At 37.6% G+C, this 22629-nt stretch overlaps 1 protein-coding gene across 1 annotated transcript in view; it reads left to right on the plus strand.

Annotated features, from left to right (window-relative positions):
* Nucleotides 1-22629, plus strand: part of SELENOO (selenoprotein O) — a 132414-nt gene that overhangs the window by 3329 nt on the left and 106456 nt on the right. The gene's annotated exons all lie outside the window — the stretch shown is intronic.

Below are 22629 nucleotides of genomic sequence, written 5' to 3' on the forward strand. Positions count from 1 at the left end.
AAGCACGGAAGTTTTCTAGCTTTTGTTCTGTCTCAGTTGAGTGCGTCTCTCTAGTTTCATGTTATTAATAGCAATCACCTGTCATTAGTAAATGTGCATTTATTTGCATAGAGGCTTATGAAAACACCTATATGCAGATCATAGTTACATAACTATACGGAAAGCCCTTTATTTATATGTTGCTAACCCCTTTGTATAACTATAAAGTTTAACGGAAAAAACACACTCTTATTTATAGCCTTTATTACAATTTTAATTACAAAAAGCATACCTAGGTAAGCTCAAGACAGAGCAGCAATACACTACCGGGAGCTAGCTGCTTATTTATTGGGGGCTGCACATATATGCTGCTTGTCATTTTGTTCATTTTATATATTTAGCTAGCTCCCAATAATACATTTCTGCTCCTTCAACAAAGGATACCAAGATAATGAAGTATATTTGAAAACTGGTTGCTTTGCCATTTACTGACCACCAGTTATTTAAAGACCACCATGCACATAAGCAAAATCACAGACCATGTGCAAAGTGTAATTACTTATATGCTAACGTTCGACTAATAAATTAATCCATCCAGACAGACTAATTTACCCACCACAACTTACTTAAGCGCTGCAAGCGCAATTCTTCATATCTATGCTGGGGATAAAGTTTTTAGCCCACATGCTGTTTACTTCAGTGACGCAGTTTGCGTGAGTCACGCTGGGAAGGATTCCTGATGTGCACACCTGCGCAAAAATAAGCTGTCATTTATTTATTCTGCAAACAGCTTTCAGCGAGCGTGTACACGCGCAGATGAGCAATATTTTTTTTATTCTTCCAGCTCCCAAGCATAATAAATGCATTAAGGAAACTATTATATTATCTATTAAGGGCTAGATTACACGTTGGGCGCAAAGTTTTTTGCTCAAGCGATATCGTGTTTTCGCAAGCAGTTTTTAATTGCGCTGATATTACAAGTTGCACAAAACACACCAAAAATGCAATACAAAATACATTTACACCATCTAATAAAAATGATTACAAAAAAAATATTGCACAAAAAAGTTACCAGGGCTCAAAGATATAAGATCTTGTGTGTTAGAAACCCCCCCCCCCCACCAAAGTACTTAAACTAATTTAACAAAAAAATACAAAAAATAAAATTTTATATATATATATATATATATATATATATATATATATATATACATATATACAAACACTCTGCTAATCCGCATCTCCAGACCATATGAAAAAGAAAAGAGTATATGTCAAATTGTTAAAAGTTGAAAAATACAGCTTTATTTGGTACAAAAAATGTTAAAAATCAGTTGCATGTAAAAACATGAAAGAAAAAACAGAAGGGAAAATCAGCTACAGTCCTGTAACTGACATAGAGCAACAGCAGCCAAACATGTTTCGGGCCTAATGTCAGCCCTTGTTCACTGGCATAACTAGTGCTGGGAAAAGCCTTAATTTAAAGGTAAAGTTAATTATCAATTACATGCATCTGTTGAATTAACCCATGACTGCCTAGATAGTCATGGTTAAAGGTAAATTATCATTAATTGTTTTTTTTGTTTCTTATATTAAACATTTTCATTTTAAAGCAAACATAAATGTTAAGTGTGTTTATTTAAAACTGTCAGATGGCTAGATATATATGAAAAAAACTTTTTTATTACTCTGATTTGATCCTAAATGGATGTAGAACTAAATCTCCACTTAAAGATATTTTTTACTTAAAGATATTCTTTACTTTAATTCATTTTCTTTTTTATTAAAAAGGAGAGAAAATGAAAAAACCAATCATTAATCTATCAGTAAAATAAATCAACATCCATTATGGAATTTAGACCAAAGGGGTGCTTTGTTTTGAGATGGAAAATCCAAATATATATATATTTTTTTTTTATTATTTTTTTGTTTACCATCAGTGTTAATTTTGACGGCAAATTTCAATTTAGTCTTAGTTTTAGTCTTTTGACTAAAATGCCATTTTAGTTTTAGTCGTATTTTAGTCATCTGAATTGTTTTAGTTTTAGTCTAATTTTAGTCGACTAACTCTTCAGTTGATATTAGTCGACTAAATCTCCAGTAGATTTTATTTGACTAAAATCTAAGGGGTTTAGTTAAAGTGTAATGTATTATTTATGCATTTCTCTATAATTTCCAAACTCATTATATACTCCAGGAATAAACATAACACCTAATATTATTAATTGTATTAAGGTTTAAACATGCAGTATAGACACAGATTTAGAAACTGTTAATTTTGACAGCAAATTTTGATTTAGTTTTAGTCATATTCTTTTGACTAAAATGCCATTTTGATTTAGTTTTAGTCATAGTCTTTTGACTAAAATGCCATTTTAGTTTTAGTCGTATTTTAGTCATCAGAATTTCTTTAGTTTTGTGCTCATTTTAGTCAAGTTTTAGTCGACGAAATTAACAGTGTTTACCATCAGATATTTGTAGAAATATTGTTGAATAATGAATGAATAGAACATACTCTGTTACATAATTTTTTTCCAACTTTTTTTTCTCCATTGACTTCTCTATGGGGAATGCGAAAATGATTTTCGTATTTTGACTATAAGCGCGATTAGGGTTATTGCTGAAGAAAAAAACTGTTTAATTTTAACTTGTAATACCAGTGCAATCCGACTAGCGCAAAAATGAAAATCCTAGCAGAGTATAAGGAAACTATTAACTTTTAAGATAATCGGACAACAATTATGCTGATCAGACAGTACAGTAATAAGTACAAATAAACAAAAAAAACATAAATTAATGGCAGCTTGAAACTAATATGATTCATTTGTGAAATAAATGTGATAACAAAAATCATAAAAGGAAAACCAAATAAAGTTCTGAATAAAGGATATGTCTGTGTCCTCTGGATGAGTTTTTCAGCTTGTTAGCATTCCTCAGTGAGATCCCATAAAAAAGGAAACAGAAAATTGCAACATAGTGTGAATCTGTAATGGCACTTTGAGGAAGTAGTTGTTTTGTAACAAATGACTACTCACATTTGTTGGAGCTTTCCACTAAGCTCAAGGATATGCGCACTCCCACTTTATACTGATGGGAAAACAGTACACTAGGCAAAACTTGGATACAAATTTATTTTAAAATATATAAAAGCGTCACATAAGCCTTGATAACACCACAATGTAAGGGTACAAAAGCAGATATGCTGTAATAAATGCTTCAAATCGCCAAACTTGCAAAGAGGTAAATGGATCAGCAGGAGTGTGACCGCCGAAACCAAAACCTCTTTAGTAGCAAGACAGTAGCGCTAAGCCCCCAGGTGTCCTGGCTAGTGTAGAGATGTGATAAAACTCAATATAGAACAGTTCAGTTCCGACGTACGTTTCGCAGGTATGCTTTGTCAAGGAATTCCTTGACAAAGCATACCTGCGAAACGTACGTCGGAACTGAACTGTTCTATATTGAGTTTTATCACGTCTCTACACTAGCCAGGACACCTGGGGGCTTAGCGCTACTGTCTTGCTACTAAAGAGGTTTTGGTTTCGGCGGTCACACTCCTGCTGATCCATTTACCTCTTTGCAAGTTTGGCGATTTGAAGCATTTATTACAGCATATCTGCTTTTGTACCCTTACATTGTGGTGTTATCAAGGCTTATGTGACGCTTTTATATATTTTAAAATAAATTTGTATCCAAGTTTTGCCTAGTGTACTGTTTTCCCATCAGTATAAAGTGGGAGTGCGCATATCCTTGAGCTTAGTGGAAAGCTCCAACAAATGTGAGTAGTCATTTGTTACAAAACAACTACTTCCTCAAAGTGCCATTACAGATTCACACTATGTTGCAATTTTCTGTTTCCTTTTTTATGGGATCTCACTGAGGAATGCTAACAAGCTGAAAAACTCATCCAGAGGACACAGACATATCCTTTATTCAGAACTTTATTTGGTTTTCCTTTTATGATTTTTGTTATCACATTTATTTCACTTTTTTTTTTCTTTGTGATATTTGGTATATTTATTGTAATAATATGATTCATTTATCAGGACAAATATTTTTAATATTGAAAAACAATTTTTTAGAAAAACAAAGAATAAACGTCAATCAGTAAAATACTTGGAAAATGCAAATTGTAAATTACTTGCTGATGTATCCGTTGGTGTGTGCATTTGCTGGCTGCATTATTGCTGCTGTATATATGAAAAATGGCGCTCACATAGCTGAACGCTGGGTAAATTAATTACTATGTTAGGATTGATTCATTTATTGGTGGAACTTTAGCATATAAGTAATTAGACTTGACACATGGTCTGTGACTTTGCTTATGTGCATGGAGGTCTTTAAATCATCGGTCCATTAATGGAAAAGTACTGAAATTTGCTTTATAATTGCATGCTCTATCTGAATCATGAAAGATAAATTTTGGCATTCATGTCCCGAGTATTTGCACAAATACCTGTACTCGTGCAAATGCTCCGATACTTAAACCGATACCTGCAGATCTTCAGCCCCGCAACTGCGTCCTCCAGGAAAGAAGAGTGGTCGCACGAGGGTGGTTTTTTGGAAGCGCTCTCTGCCAATCATTCCCTGAAGTACCAATCGGTGGGCGGAGAGAAGAGAGAGGGCTACGTGACTGGGCTTGCGTGACAGGGAGTGTCTGCCTATGAAGAACATTTACTCACACTTCTATCTTCATTCTTAGTACAAAACGCCTTCCAGTTCCACTTCCTACCCATACGCTATCTTGTGGCGTCTTTTCAAACTGCATGTTCCCAAGTTAAGTCCTATGAACACTTATCCTACAGTTATAGGACTAGATTTAGATTACATTTGATTGGTAAGCTTTACCAATGCTCTGTTTACATTTTTATATATATTTATAAACATGTTCTGTAAAATTTCTTCAAGGTTTTTGCAACTTTATGACAACAAGCAAATAAACGTTTTATTATTTCAGAATGTCTTTAGTTACAGTTCTTCATAATTATAAAGAAACTATCTTAAATCATTAGTCTGTATTGTGCTTGGGGAATCTGTCACATTACATTAAAAATTATTGGTAATTGTTATCGACGAGTATTTGGGAAAAAAGTATTGGTATTTGTACTCTGTCTTAAAAAATTGTATCTGTGCAACCTTAAATTGCACTTACTCAGTTTTCTACAGATGGATTTTAAATACACTTCTAGTTTCAGTGTTAGGCTTCTTGTTTTAGCATCTTATGTTTTCTTTTGAAATACGATTCCATTTTGTTCTGTGTGTTGTAATATACATTTACCAAAGCATTGTCCTTTACAGATCTTATACACCGGATGATGGTAACCAGTTGCTTCTGCTATATAAGTATTTGGGCAACATTTCTCTTTAAAAGTCATAAAAGTAAAAAGTACTGTAATCTACATAGAAAGTTTCAAATGATTATTGCAGGCCTTGCACTTGTGCAGGTATTGATCTTTGGTGTAATTGGGTGGTTGACTGTATACATGTGAACTTTTAACTTGGTTTTATCCATGCTGATGTAGCTGTGAGTCTGCAGAATGTTGAATCACTGTGTAGTAAGAGATATATGAGAAGTAAAGATTGCCGAGTGTGATTTAAGCATGCTTTCAGGTGTGAACAATTTTCCAAGTTTTGTTATTAAATTCTTTTTTTTAATTTTTTTTTAATACTTTGCCCTCTGCTCCTGCCTTTCTTTTCAAAAGTCGTGTTTTTTTTTTGTTTGTTTGTTTTTTGGGGGGTCCTTATAGCTAATGTAAAGCTCTGATACATGCTGAATTTACTGCACTAACAGTGTGCTCCTGAGTCTCAGCAATTCAAGGAAGACTTACTGTGCGTGCTCTTAGAAACTGTGAATCACAATAACTTAGTTGATACACTGATTACAGAGGCAGTCCCACTGTGGATGAGCATTACTGCCCCTGCTGGGATTGGGCCTCAAATAACAGGTATGGCACAGGCAGTAATGCTCAACACATCCAACAGGTTAAACAAAATACATCTCACTAAGGGTGCAGAAGGATGATTCCAATACAGGTAGTGTGTGTGTGTGTGTATCTCACTGTACCTTGCCATATTATTAGACCCACTGGTCAAATATTGTAATTTTGATATTAATATATTTATTTTTTTAGGACAGTCTAGTCCAAAATAAACTTTTGTGATTCAGATAGAGAATGTAATTTTGAACAATTTTCCAATTTACTTTTATCACCAATTTTGCTTTGTTCTCTTGGTATTCTTAGTTGAAAACTAAACCTAGGAGGTTCATATGCAAATTTTTAAGCCCTTGAAGGCCGCCTCTTCTCTAAGGTCATCTTAACAGTTTTTCACCACTAGAGGGAGTTGGTTCATGTGTTTCATATAGCTCACACAGGTGGAGTTCCGGTGAGCCGGCTCTGATTGGCTAAAATGGATGTCTGTCAAAAGAACTGAAATAAGGGGGCAGTTTGCAGAGGCTTAGATACAAGGTAATCACACAGGTAAAAAGTGTATTTATATAACTGTGTTGGTTGTGCAAAACTAGGGAATAGGTAATAAAGGGATAATCTTTTTAAACAATAACAATTCTGGTGTAGAATGTCCCTTTTATTTTTTTCAGATCGGAAAGGTTAGGCGATTACCTTTCCCATGGTGGGTCTTGGGGGTCTGTAGCTGCTTAGATGCCTGAGATACAGGCTTCTAAGCAGCATGCCCCCATTTCCCTATACTGTGCATTGTAATTTTTCAATAAAGTTGTGCAGTGACTTCATCACGTTATTGCTCGTGTTGTCACTGCGCAAAACATGAAGCCCTGGCGATGCCTGTCACTATACAGGCCTGATCGCCAGGGTGGGAGTCGATGGGAGCCCCAGATTGCCCTCAAGGTGGGTGATGGAACTCAAAGGGTTAAATTCATATTTATTCTTAATAGTGTTTTTTTTTCTTTAGTTTTGTAACCATTTCTTATTTCGTGTTATATTGGCAACATCTGCAATACATAATTACATGTTATTTGATGTAATATAAAAATGTGATTCTATCCTTAATTGACATATAGGGCTAGATTGCAAGAGGCACACTAAGGTTAGCATGGGTCACGATAAGCAATATCGCGACCACGCTAACTTGCGCGTATTACAAGTCGGAAGTAAACTGGTGTGCTCAAGTGCAAACAAAATTTGCACTCACCAGGTTAACACAAGTGAAGACCTTACTTAAAAAAAAAAAAAAAAAAAAAATAATAAAAAATAAAAATAAATATATATATATATATATATATATATATATATATAAATATTATATTATTATATAAATAAAAATAGTACAGTTCACGAAGAAAAATATCGGCACCCTCCAGGTCAGTAAAAAAACTTCTTTATTGAGTCACATTAAAAGACACAAAAGGTTACAACAGTCGGAGCACGCCTGACATGTTTCGGCTTAGTAGCCTTAATCATAGACGTGCTTTAGTGGAGTAGACATCTGCTATTTAAAAACAATACTGAGAACCAATTGGTTGATCAAAATATACATGTGACTGGTAATCATTTGTTTGTGGTTAGTAATCAACTATTTAACCCTATGTGTACTAAAAGACAACAGCATTGTCTAAAAATTGTGTGTTTGTACTTAGTAGTCTATTTAACCCTGTATATATTTCAAGGACGGCAACATTGGCTAAAAATTCAAGTTTAACTATAAATAATAAAGAACAATATTTATTAAATGGGTAAATACCATAACCATAGCTTATTCATCTATAAATAGCTCTAAACTCTTATATGAAGACCTAGACCCTGTATGTATGCATTTATTCTGTTTTTACACATTGATTTTTTATTATTATATATTGGTTATTTCAAACAATTATTTCAAATAGTTGTTGCTTAGCCTGCAACCTACATAATAAATAGGTATCTTATTGAGCATAGATGACATTTAGTATTATAAAGAGCAAAACCTTAAAACCTTTGGTATAAAAACCTTTAATATAGAAAGCAGGTCATAATACCATTAAAACTTTTATTATTAAGAATGAATATTCTACTTACAACTGCATCATTTAGATGTGCATAATTCAATTTAATATGTACAGAAGAGAATCACTCCTAATAATTACTATCATAAACACTATTAAAACCTCATGGTATCCTAGTCCCGAAGGTAAAAATCCAAAAGGCTTCACGTTTGTGCACCATTTTTGTAATGTTACCACCCCGCCTAGGGGCTTTTATATGCTCAATCACTATCCACTTAAATGTTGCACTATCACTGTTGTGATTGAGGATGAAATGTTTGGCCAAATCAGAGCTTTGTTTTGATCTATTGATATCTGAGAGGTGTTGGCGGATCCTCTCACGTACTTCCTGAGTAGTGCACCCAACATATTGCTTATTGTTACAACTACACCACAGCAGATATACTACATTTTTGCTTCTGCAATTGGCATAGGTTGCCATTCGATACTTTTCCCCTGTATTTGTGCTAACAAAGCTTGTTCGCTTTTCGGTGTGGCTACAAGGGATGCAAGGTCCATAGCCACATTTATACATTCCTTTCTTTCTTCTGTTAAGTGTGATCAGTCCACGGGTCATCATTACTTCTGGGATATTACTCCTCCCCAACAGGAAGTGCAAGAGGATTCACCCAGCAGAGCTGCATATAGCTCCTCCCCTCTACGTCACTCCCAGTCATTCTCTTGCACCCAACGACTAGATAGGATGTGTGAGAGGACTATGGTGATTATACTTAGTTTTATATCTTCAATCAAAAGTTTGTTATTTTAAAATAGCACCGGAGTGTGTTATTACCTCTCTGGCAGAGTTTGAAGAAGAATCTACCAGAGTTTTGCTATGATTTTAGCCGGAGTAGTTAAGATCATATTGCTGTTCTCGGCCATCTGAGGAGTGAGGTAAACTTCAGATCAGGGGACAGCGGGCAGATGAATCTGCATAGAGGTATGTAGCAGTTTTTATTTTCTGACAATGGAATTGATGAGAAAATCCTGCCATACCGATATAATGTCATGTATGTATACTTTACACTTCAGTATTCTGGGGAATGGTACTTCACTAGAATTACACTGTAAGAAATACATAAAGCTGTTTAATAACTAGAGATTATGTTTAACGTTTTTGCTGGAATGTAAAATCGTTTTCATTTACTGAGGTACTGAGTGAATAAATGTTTGGGCACTATTTTTCCACTTGGCAGTTGCTTAATCTGTTTTTCTGACAGTTTCTGTTCTCCCTCACTGCTGTGTGTGAGGGGGAGGGGCCGTTTTTTTGGCGCTTTTACTATGCATCAAATATTTCAGTCAGCAACTCATTGTATTCCCTGCATGATCCGGTTCATCTCTACAGAGCTCAGGGGTCTTCAAAACTTATTTTGAGGGAGGTAATTTCTCTCAGCAGAGCTGTGAGAATTATAGTTTGACTGAGATAAAAAACGTTTATTCTGTAATTTGTTTCCTGCTTTCAGAATTTGTTATCTTTGCTAATGGGATTAAACCTTTGCTAAAGTTGTGTTGTTTACAAGGATTGAGGCTATAACTGTTTCAATTTATTAATTTTCAACTGTCATAGATCTTCTGTGCTTCTTAAAGGCACAGTACGTTTTAATATTATTCTAATTGAATTGTATTTCCAAGTTGCAAGTTTATTTGCTAGTGTGTTAAACATGTCTGATTCAGAGGATGATACCTGTGTCATTTGTTGCAATGCCAAAGTGGAGCCCAATAGAAATTTATGTACTAACTGTATTGATGCTACTTTAAATAAAAGTCAATCTGTACAAATTGAACAAATTTCACCAAACAACGAGGGGAGAGTTATGCCGACTAACTCGCCTCACGTGTCAGTACCTACATCTCCCGCTCAGAGGTAGGTGCGTGATATTGTAGCGCCGAGTACATCTGGGCGGCCATTACAAATCACATTACAGGATATGGCTACTGTTATGACTGAGGTTTTGGCTAAATTACCAGAACTAAGAGGTAAGCGTGATCACTCTGGGGTGAGAACAGAGTGCGCTGATAATATTAGGGCCATGTCAGACACTGCGTCACAGGTGGCAGAACATGAGGACGGAGAACTTCATTCTGTGGGTGACGGTTCTGATCCAAACAGACTGGATTCAGATATTTTAAATTTAAACTGGAAAACCTCCGTGTATTACTAGGGGAGGTGTTAGCGGCTCTGAATGATTGTAACACAGTTGCAATACCAGAGAAAATGTGTAGGTTGGATAAATATTTTGCGGTACCGACGAGTACTGAGGTTTTTCCTATACCTAAGAGACTTACTGAAATTGTTAATAAGGAGTGGGATAGACCCGGTGTGCCGTTCTCACCCCCTCCGATATTTAGAAAAATGTTTCCAATAGACACCACCACAAGGGACTTATGGCAAACGGTCCCTAAGGTGGAGGGAGCAGTTTCTACCTTAGCTAAGCGTACCACTATCCCGGTGGAGGATAGCTGTGCTTTTTCAGATCCAATGGATAAAAAGTTAGAGGGTTACCTTAAGAAAATGTTTGTTCAACAAGGTTTTATATTGCAACCCCTTGCATGCATTGCGCCGATCACGGCTGCAGCGGCATTCTGGATTGAGTCTCTGGAAGAGAACATTGGTTCAGCTACTCTGGACGACATTACGGACAGGCTTAGAGTCCTTAAACTATCTAATTCATTCATTTCGGAGGCCGTAGTACATCTTACTAAACTTACGGCGAAGAATTCAGGATTCGCCATTCAGGCACGCAGGGCGCTGTGGCTAAAATCCTGGTCAGCTGATGTTACTTCTAAGTCTAAATTGCTTAATATACCTTTCAAAGGGCAGACCTTATTCGGGCCCGGGTTGAAAGAGATTATCGCTGACATTACAGGAGGTAAAGGCCATGCCCTGCCTCAGGACAAAGCCAAGACTAGACAGTCTAATTTTCGTTCCTTTCGTAATTTCAAAGCAGGAGCAGCATCAACTTCCTCTGCACCAAAACAGGAAGGAGCTGTTGCTCGCTACAGACAAGGCTGGAAACCTAACCAGTCCTGGAACAAGGGCAAGCAGACTAGGAAACCTGCTGCTGCCCCTAAAACAGCATGAATTGAGGGCCCCCGATCCGGGATCGGATCTAGTGGGGGGCAGACTTTCTCTCTTCGCCCAGGCTTGGGCAAGAGATGTTCAGGATCCCTGGGCGCTAGAGATAATATCTCAGGGATACCTTCTGGACTTCAAATACTCTCCTCCAAGAGAGAGATTTCATCTGTCAAGATTGTCAACAATCCAGACAAAGAAAGAGGCGTTTCTACGCTGTGTACAAGAGCTCTTGTTAATGGGAGTAATCCATCCAGTTCCACGATCGGAACAGGGACAGGGGTTTTACTCAAATCTGTTTGTGGTTCCCAAAAAAGAGGGAACTTTCAGACCAATCCTGGACTTAAAGATCCTAAACAAATTCCTAAGAGTTCCATCGTTCAAGATGGAGACTATTCGGACAATTTTACCTATGATCCAAGAGGGTCAATACATGACCACTGTAGATTTAAAAGATGCTTACCTTCACATACCGATTCACAAAGATCATTATCGGTACCTAAGGTTTGCCTTCCTAGACAGGCATTACCAGTTTGTGGCTCTTCCATTCGGATTGGCTACAGCTCCAAGAATCTTCACAAAGGTTCTGGGTGCTCTTCTGGCGGTACTAAGACCGCGGGGAATCTCGGTAGCTCCATACCTAGACGACATTCTGATACAAGCTTCAAGCTTTCAAACTGCCAAGTCTCATACAGAGTTAGTGCTGGCATTTCTAAGGTCACATGGATGGAAGGTGAACGAAAAGAAAAGTTCACTCGTTCCACTCACAAGAGTTCCCTTCCTGGGGACTCTTATAGATTCTGTAGAAATTAAGATTTACCTGACAGAGGACAGGCTAACAAGACTTCAAAGTGCTTGCCGCACCCTTCATTCCATTCAACACCCGTCAGTGGCTCAATGCATGGAGGTAATCGGCTTAATGGTAGCGGCAATGGACATAGTACCCTTTGCACGCTTACACCTCAGACCACTGCAACTGTGCATGCTAAGTCAGTGGAATGGGGATTACTCAGACTTATCCCCTTCTCTGAATCTGGATCAAGAGACCAGAAATTCTCTTCTATGGTGGCTTTCTCGGCCACATCTGTCCAGGGGGATGCCATTCAGCAGACCAGACTGGACAATTGTAACAACAGACGCCAGCCTTCTAGGTTGGGGTGCCGTCTGGAATTCTCTGAAGGCTCAGGGACAATGGAGTCAGGAGGAGAGTCTCCTGCCAATAAACATTCTGGAATTGAGAGCAGTTCTCAATGCCCTCCTGGCTTGGCCCCAGTTGACAACTCGGGGGTTCATCAGGTTTCAGTCGGACAACATCACGACTGTAGCTTACATCAACCATCAGGGAGGGACAAGAAGCTCCCTAGCTATGATGGAAGTATCAAAGATAATTTGCTGGGCAGAGTCTCACTCTTGCCACCTGTCAGCAATCCACATCCCGGGAGTGGAGAACTGGGAGGCGGATTTCTTAAGTCGTCAGACTTTTCATCCGGGGGAGTGGGAACTTCTTCCGGAGGTCTTTGCCCAAATACTTCGACGTTGGGGCAAACCAGAGATAGATCTCATGGCGTCTCGACAGAACGCCAAGCTTCCTCGTTACGGGTCCAGATCCAGGGATCCAGGAGCAGTCCTGATAGATGCTCTGACAGCACCTTGGGACTTCAGGATGGCTTACGTGTTTCCACCCTTCCCGTTGCTTCCTCGATTGATTGCCAGAATCAAACAAGAGAGAGCATCAGTGATTCTAATAGCACCTGCGTGGCCATGCAGGACTTGGTATGCAGACCTGGTGGACATGTCATCCTGTCCACCTTGGTCTCTACCTCTGAAACAGGACCTTCTGATACAGGGTCCCTTCAAACATCAAAATCTAACTTCTCTGAAGCTGACTGCTTGGAAATTGAACGCTTGATTTTATCAAGACGTGGATTTTCTGAGTCAGTTATTGATACCTTAATACAGGCTAGGAAACCTGTTACCAGAAAGATTTACCATAAGATATGGCGTAAATACCTATATTGGTGTGAATCCAAAGGTTACTCTTGGAGTAAGGTTAGGATTCCTAGGATATTGTCTTTTCTACAAGAAGGTTTAGAAAAGGGTTTATCTGCTAGTTCATTAAAGGGACAGAACTCAGCTCTGTCCATTCTGTTACACAAACGTCTGTCAGAAGTTCCTGACGTCCAGGCTTTTTGTCAGGCTTTGGCCAGAATTAAGCCTGTGTTTAAAACTGTTGCTCCACCATGGAGTTTAAACCTTGTTCTTAATGTTTTACAGGGCGTTCCGTTTGAACCCCTTCATTCCATTGATATAAAGTTGTTATCTTGGAAAGTTCTATTTTTAATGGCTATTTCCTCGGCTCGAAGAGTCTCTGAATTATCAGCCTTACATTGTTATTCTCCTTATTTGATTTTTCATTCGGATAAGGTAGTCTTGCGTACTAAACCTGGGTTCTTACCTAAGGTAGTTACTAACAGGAATATCAATCAAGAGATTGTTGTTCCTTCTTTATGCCCAAATCCTTCTTCAAAGAAGGAACGTCTACTGCACAACCTGGATGTAGTCCGTGCTCTAAAATTTTACTTACAGGCAACTAAGGAATTTCGACAAACGTCTTCTCTGTTTGTCATTTACTCTGGGCAGAGGAGAGGTCAAAAAGCTTCTGCTACCTCTCTTTCTTTTTGGCTTCGTAGCATAATTCGTTTAGCTTATGAGACTGCTGGACAGCAGCCTCCTGAAAGAATTACAGCTCATTCTACTAGAGCTGTGGCTTCCACTTGGGCCTTCAAGAATGAGGCCTCTGTTGAACAGATTTGCAAGGCTGCAACTTGGTCTTCGCTTCATACTTTTTCCAAATTTTACAAATTTGACACTTTTGCTTCATCGGAGGCTATTTTTGGGAGAAAGGTTCTTCAGGCAGTGGTTCCTTCTGTATAAAGAGCCTGCCTATCCCTCCCGTCATCCGTGTACTTTTGCTTTGGTATTGGTATCCCAGAAGTAATGATGACCCGTGGACTGATCACACTTAACAGAAGAAAACATAATTTATGCTTACCTGATAAATTCCTTTCTTCTGTAGTGTGATCAGTCCACGGCCCGCCCTGTTTTTAAGGCAGGTAAATATTTTTTAATTTATACTCCAGTCACCACTTCACCCTTGGCTTTTCCTTTCTCGTTGGTCCTTGGTCGAATGACTGGGAGTGACGTAGAGGGGAGGAGCTATATGCAGCTCTGCTGGGTGAATCCTCTTGCACTTCCTGTTGGGGAGGAGTAATATCCCAGAAGTAATGATGACCCGTGGACTGATCACACTACAGAAGAAAGGAATTTATCAGGTAAGCATAAATTATGTTTTTCTAGCCACGCTCTACCTTTAGATTTGGTGCGTAATTTACTAGGAGAAAGAACATTTCCCAAGGTTGCTCCTCGACGATACAAGAAACAACAACCATGTTTAACTGTGTCACACAACTGATCATCAGCTGTGAGCATTGGCAAATGTTTTCTAATAGTCTGACAAACTTGTTCATAGTCCGTAGAGTATTGAGTAACGAATGAGACTGGCTGTATTACTTGTTCAAATGTAAATTTAGTATTCTTTTTCTTATATTTGTCTTTTAAGAGAGTCACCCTATCAATAGCCTCAACCTCTTTTTTGGCTTTGTGTATAATCTCTCTATTATAGCCTCTCTCTATTAATCTTCTTTCCAAGTCTTGGCATTGTTTCTCACAATCAATAGCCACTGAACAGTTCCGTTTGGTGCGTATTAACTGTCCTTTAGCTATGGCGTAGGGCACTCTCCTCGGATGGCAACTCCTACTATGTAGAAGAGTGTTACCTGATATCGTCTTTCTGTAAATGGATGAAGTAATAGATTTAGCGACTAAGTCAGTAAATTTTAAACCCCAAGGGTTCATATTAAGGTAATCCGTAAATTGTTCGGCCTTATACTTATCTCCTACCCATATGAAGATAAGATCATCAATGAACCGGTGATAAACCTTGATGTCATTATGGAATGGATTGTTTACACCGTAAATATGAGTGGCCTACCACCATCCCATTACTAAGCTCGCATAGGAAGGGGCGAATTTAGCCCCCATGGCCGTACCTCGTGTCTGAAGATAACAACATGTTCCCTCAAACAAAAAAAAGTTACGCGTTAGAAGGAATCTGGTTACCTGGAGTAAATAATCAATAAACTCCACTGAAAAATTAGTATGGAAGGTAAGGAAATATTTGATTGCCTCATATCCCATTTCATGAGGAATGGATGAATAAAGGGAGACCATATCAATTGTTAACCATGCATACCCTGGTTGCCAAACCACAGTTTCCATCTTTTTGTAACAAATGTTTGGTGTCTCTTAGATAAACGGGTAAATACAATACTAGTGGTTGGAGAATACTATCCAACCACTCAGAAAGCGGTTTTGATAATGATCCAATGCCTAATATGATTGGTCTCCCTTTAACAAATTCTATTGATTTATGAACCTTCAGTAATACGTGAATAATAGGAATAACTGGATGCCTAACTCAAATGTATTACGGTCAAAATGTCCGAAATGTAATCCGTCATCTAATAAGGAAGACAATTTGTTTTTAAATCTCCTTGTGGGATTATCAAGAAGAATCTTATAATCTTCATTATTAGATATCTGTCTGAGGATCTCTTTACGAAATATATACAGGGTTAAATAGACTACTAAGTACAAACGCACAATTTTTAGACAATGTTGTTGTCTTTTAGTACACATAGGGTTAAATAGTTGATTACTAACCACAAACAAATGATTACCAGTCACATGTATATTTTGATCAACCAATTGGTTCTCAGTATTGTTTTTAAATAGCAGATGTCTACTCCACTAAAGCACATCTATGATTAAGGCTACTAAGCCGAAACATGTTAGGCGTGCTCTGACTGTTGTAACCTTTTGTTTCTTTTAATGTGACTCAATAAAGAAGTGTTTTTACCGATCTGGAGGGTGCCGGTACTTTCTCTTTGTAAAATATATATATATATATATATATATATATATATATATATATATATATACACATACACTAACGTGGTGTTGGGTTAACACAAAAGCGATGTTTAAGTTGTTGGGCTTTTTTTTTTTTTCTTCCAAAAGCTCGCTCCATTGAAGTCACTGGGGAAGGAAGTTCACACAGTCTTGATATCCAAAGTCCTAAAGTTAGCACGCATCAGGTTTTGCTCGCTTACCCTCTTGCATTAAAAGTTTGCTTTCAGTGTTGTCATACCAGCCTCCAGAGTATCAAATGTACTTTGGAAATTGCTCCTTTAGGTATTTTTGTGTATTTGAAATAGCTGATCATTGCTTATTGAAACCACTACCCATTGTTCAAGGATGTACCCATTCATATGGGATGGATCTGCAGAAAGAGTAGACCTTTATACACAAAGGCTAATGCATAGATACTGAAATTTCCAATATATGGTGATGGTTGAAATGAGCAAAACAAAACATGAAGGAGCAGTTTCTAATTATATTAACCCCTTCCTTTAACATTGTAACAAAGGTGATCACGTGATTTCAAGGCCGGGATCGCATCATGGGGACTGCCTACGATTCTAGGCAAACCCCCCAGTCTGATTTTTTTTTTTTTTTTTCCATTCATTAAAAGGAAGAGGGTGCAGGACGCCATATAATGTAGGACGTTCTATGCCGTACGTGTTGTTATAGCGGAATGGAACATCCTAATGGCGTCTAATATTCCGCTGTTATAATACGTAATTTGTAAACTTTTTTTTTTAGTACAGTGTTCCTTTAACCTCTTTTAACCTAACCTATGTTATACAAAATTGTTTTTTAACATATTTAGTGCTCTTCATATGCAGATATTGCATTTTATATCCTTTTAGCAAACTGTAGCTCTTCTGTAACCTCCACTTTTCTAATTTAAAGGGACAGTAAAATCATAATTAGACATTCATGATTCAGACAGAGCATACAATTTTAAACAACTTGCCAATTTACTTCTATTATTTAATTTTGCTTCCTTCTCTTGTTATCCTTTGCTGAAAGGTTTATCAAGGTAAGTTCAGGAGCAGCAAAGAACCTAGGTTCTAGCTGCTGATTGGTGGCTGCATATTTATATACCGGTTATCATTGGCTCACCCGTGTTTTAAGTTAGAAACTAGTAGTGCATTGTCGCTCTTTTAACAAATAAGACCAAGAAAATGAAGCAAATTTAATAATTTAAGTAAAATGCAAAGTTGTTAAACCTAAATCAGGAAAGAAAAATGTTAAGTTTCATGTCCTTTTAATTAAATCACAAGATATATGTAAACATTAAAATATAAAACGGTGTACTCTAGCCATATTGACAGTATCTTTCAGCGAAGTTTCTCTACATAATATACTTTTCACAGAATGTTTGAGTGTTTATAGTTGGTTTTGCAAATGTGCTGGTATTGATCTTTGGATAATTATGACTGATTACATTTGAACTTTAACTTTGCTAGATCCATGTTGATGCAATTAGGAGACTAAATAAACGTTTATCAATGTGTCCTAGATATGAGAAAAAGTTTAGGTATTTAGATATGCTTGCACTTAAACAATTAAAGCACAGTCATAACAGATTACTCATCAATGTTCCTTGGAAGATTTCGGTATAGGAAATCATTGAAAATATGATATATTATTTTTAGTGACGTTTTTCACCTTGTGCTGAGTGGTTGTGTTCTCTAGCGATTTACAAATGGTTCCATGTAATAAGGGTTTAAGCATTTATGGATTCCTTGCAGAATATTATTATATATATATATAAGGGGAATTTGACTATGAAAGGTAATATTTCTTCATGTAATTGGCAAGAGTCCATGAGCTAGTGACTTATGGGATATACAATCCTACCAGGAGGGGCAAAGTTTCTCAAAACTCAAAATGCCTATAAATACACCCCTCACCACACCCACAATTCAGTTTTACAAACTTTGCCTCCGATGGAGGTGGTGAAGTAAGTTTGTGCTAAGATTTCTACGTTGATATGCGCTTCTCAGCATTTTGAAGCCCGATTCCTCTCAGAATACAGTGAATGTCAGAGATGTGAAGGGAGTATCACCTATTGAATGCAATGGTTTTCCTCGTGGGAGATCAATTTCATAGGTTCTCTGTTATCGGTCATAGAGATTCATCTCCTACCTCCCTTTTCAGATCGACGATATACTCTCATACTCTCATATTCCATTACCTCTACTGATAACCGTTTCAGTACTGGTTTGGCTGGATGGGTGTCTTTTGGTAAGTATGTTTTCATTACTTAAAGGGACACTGAACCCAAATATTTTCTTTCACGATTCAGATAGAGCATGACATTTTAATCAACTTTCTAATTTACTCCTATTATCAAATTTTCTTCATTCTCTTGGTATGTTTATTTGAAATGCAAGAATGTAAGTTTAGATGCCATCCCATTTTTGGTGAACAACCTGGGTTGTCCTTGCTGATTGGTGTATAAATGCATCCACCAATAAAAAAGTGCTGTCCAGAGTTCTGAACCCCAAAAAAAAGCTTAGATGCCTTCTTTTCAAATAAAGATAGCAAGAGAACGAAGAAAAATTAAAAATAGGAGTAAATTAGAAAGTTGCTTAAAATTGCATGCTCTATCTGAATCGCGAAAGAAAAAATTTGGGTTCAGTGTCCCTTTTAAGACATTCTCAGCTACTGTATGGTTTGGCACTTTATGTATTTTTATAAAGTTCTAAATACATGTATTTTACTTATATTTGCCATGATTAAGGTTTTCAGTATATTTCCTTTTGCAGACTGTCAGTTTCATATCTGGGAAATGCATTTTTTTAGGAAAAATGTATTTACTTACCTGGGATATAGTCTCTTTTTCAATTGACTGTCTTAAATTCGCAGGCAGAATTAGGCTTGCGAGGGCGCTAAATGCATTCGTATATTGCGTCATTCTTGGCGCAAGATTTTTTGGCGCAAAATTACGTTGGTTGACGCAAATTCGTAATTTCCGGCATCTTAGTCGACGCTGAGTCCTTCACAAAGTAGCGTCTTCTGTGACGCGAGTGTGTCATTTCCGGACGTTTTTGGCTCCAAAAAATATTTTTCTGTTTGTGTGCGTCATACTTGGCGCCAAATATTTTCATTATTTAAGACCCCATTCCTATATGCCTCTTGCCTTTTTTCTCTATCAGAGGGCTATGCTGTTTGCATTTTTTTCCCATTCCTGAAACTGCCATATAAGGAAATTGATAATTTTGCTTTATATGTTGTGTTTTTCTCTTACATTTGCAAGATGTCTCAATCTGATCCTGTCTCATAAATCACTGTTGGAAACCCTGCTTCCTGATAACAGTTCTACCAAAGCTAAGTGCATTTGTTGTAAACTTGTGGAGGTTATATCTCCTTCTGTGGTTTGTAATAGTTGTCATGATAAACTTTTACATGCAGAGAATGTATCCATCAGTAGAATGTTCCCTCAACATCTAATGCACAAGATATACCTGTAAATTTAAAAGAATTTATTTCTGATTCTATTCAGAATGCTTTGTCTGCCATTCTGCATTCTACTAAACGTAAAAGGTCTTTTAAAACTTCTCATAAAGTTGATAAAATTTCAAATGACTGGCAACATGCTGAATTATCCTACTCGGATGAGGCTCTATCTGGTTCAGAAGATCCTACCTCAGATTTTGACACTGACAAATCTTATTTATTTAAAATGGAGTATTTTTGTTCTTTGTTAAAAGAAGTGTTGATTACATTGAATATGGAGGAAACTAGTCCTCTTGATATTAAAACTAGTAAACATTTAAATTCTGTTTTATAAACCTCCTGTCGTTATTCCAGAGGTTTTTCTAGTTCCTTATGCTATTTCTGATATGATTTATAAGGAATGGAATAGGCCTGGTAGTTCTTTTATTCCTTCTTCAAGGTTTAAAAAATGGTATCCTTTGCCAGCAGTTACTTTAGAGTTTTGGGAAAAAATCCCCAAAGTTGATGGGGCTATCTCTACTCTTGCTAAACGTACTACTATTCCTACGGAAGATAGTACTTCTTTTAAAGATCCTTTAGATAGGAAACTTGAATCTTATCTAAGGAAAGCCTATTTATATTCAGGTCATCTTCTCAGACCTACAATTTCTTTGGCTGATGTTGCAGCTGCTTCAACTTTTTGGTTGGAAACTTTAGCGCAACAAGTATTGGATCCTGAATTGTCTAGCAATTAACTTGATTCAACATGCTAATAATTTTATTTGTGATGCCATTTTTGATCTCATCAAAATTGATGTTAAATCTATGTCTTTAGCTATTTTAGCTAGAAGAGCTTTCTGGCTTAAATCTTGGAATACTGACATGACTTCTAAGTCCAGATTGCTATCGCTTTCTTTCCAAGATAATAAGTTATTTGGTTCTCAGTTGGATTCAATAATTTCAACTGTCACTGGGGGGAAGGGAGTTTTTTGCCTCGGGATAAAAGACCTAAGGGTAAATCTAAAGCTTCTAACCATTTTCGTTCCTTTCGAAAAAATAAGGAACAGAAATCTAATCCTTTCCCCAAGGAATCTGTTTCCAATTGGAACCCTTCCTCAAATTGGAATAAATCCAAGCCATTTAAGAGATCAAAGCCAGCCCCCAAGTCCGCATGAAGGTGCGGTCCTCATTCCAGCTCAGTAGGGGGCAGATTAAGATTTTTCAAAGATGTTTGGACCAATTCGGTTCAAAATCAATGGATTCAGAATATTGTCTCTCAGGGGTACAGAATAGGATTCAGAGTAAGACCGTCTGTGAGAAGATTTTTTTCTCTCACAAATCCAAGCAAACCCAGTAAAGGCTCAGGCTTTCCTGAAGTGTTTTTGAGACCTGGAGTTATCAGGGATAATCATGCCAGTTCCATTTCAGGAACAGGGTCTGGGGTTTTATTGAAATCTATTCATTTTCCCAAAGAAAGAATATTCATTCAGACCAATTTTGGATCTAAAAAATTTGAATCGATATGTAAGAGTACCAACTTTCAAAATGGTGACTATAAGCACTATTCTGCCTTTGGTTCAGCAAGGGCATTATATGTCCACATTGACTTACAAGATGCATATCTTCATATTCTGATTCATCCAGATCGCTATCAGTTCCTGAGATTCTCTTTTCTAGACAAGCATTACCAATTTGTTGCTCTTCCTTTTGGCCTAGCGACAGCTCCAAGAATCTTTTCAAAGGTTCTCGGTGCCCTACTCTCTGTAATCAGAGGGCGGGGTATTGCTGTGTTTCATTATTTGGACGATATCTTGGTACTTGCTCAGTCTTTACGTTCTGCAGAATCTCACACAAATCAACTAGTGTTGTTTCTTCAATGACATGGTTGGAGGATCAATTTAACAAAACGTTCTTTGATTCCTCAGACAAGGGTAACCTTATTTAGGTTTCCAGATAGATTCAGTGTCCATGACTTTGTCTCTAACAGACAAGAGACGTTTGAAATTGGTTGCAGCCTGTCGGAACCTTCAGTCTCAGTCATTCCCTTCAGTAGCTATGTGCATTGAAGTTTTAGGTCTCATGACTGCAGCATCGGATGCGATCCCCTTTGCTCATTTTCATATGAGACCTCTCCAGCTTTGTATGCTGAACCAATGGTGCAGGGATTATACAAGGATATCACAATTAATATCCTTAAATCCCAATGTTCGACTATCTCTGACATGGTGGTTAGATCACCGTTGTATGGTTCTAGGGGCCTCTTTCGTTCATCCAACCTGGACTGTGTTCACAACAGATGCAAGTCTTTCAGGTTGGGGAGCTGTTTGGGGATCTCTGACAGCACAAGGGGTTTGGAAATCTCAAGAGGCGAGATTACCAATAAATATTTTGGATTCTCTGGGCTCTTCAGTTTTGGCCTCTGTTGAAGAGAGAACAGTTCATTTGTTTTCAGACAGACAATATCACAACTGTGGCATATGTCAATCATCAGGGTGGGACTCACAGTCCTCAAGCTATGAAATAAGTATCTTGGATACTTGTTTGGGCGGAATCCAGCTCCTGTCTAATTTCTGTGGTTCATATCCCAGGTATAGATAATTGGGAAGTGGATTATCTCAGTCGTCAGACTTTACATCCGGGAGAATGGTCTCTCCACCCAGATGTGTTTTCTCAACTTGTTCAGATGTGGGGTCTTCCAGAAATAGATCTGATGGCATCTCATCTAAACAAGAAACTTTCCAGGTACCTGTCCAGGTCCAGGGATCCTCAGGCGGAAGCAGTGGATGCAATGACACTACCTTAAAGTTATCAACCGGCTTATATTTTCCCACCTCTAGTTCTTCTTCCAAGAATGATCTCCAAAATCATCATGGAGAAATTGTTTGTGCTGCTGGTGGCTCCAGCATGGCCTCACGGGTTTTGGTATGCGGATCTTGATCGGATGTCCAGTTGCCAACCTTGGCCACTTCCATTAAGGCCGAACCTTCTATCTCAAGGTCCGTTTTTCCATCAGGATCTCAAATCATTAAATTTGAAGGTATGGAAATTGAACGCTTAATGCTTAGTCATAGAGGTTTTTCTGACTCCGTGATTAATACTATGTTGCAGGCTCGTA

Source organism: Bombina bombina, chromosome 6 (genome assembly GCF_027579735.1).
Source record: "Bombina bombina isolate aBomBom1 chromosome 6, aBomBom1.pri, whole genome shotgun sequence".
Lineage (NCBI taxonomy): Eukaryota > Metazoa > Chordata > Amphibia > Anura > Bombinatoridae > Bombina > Bombina bombina.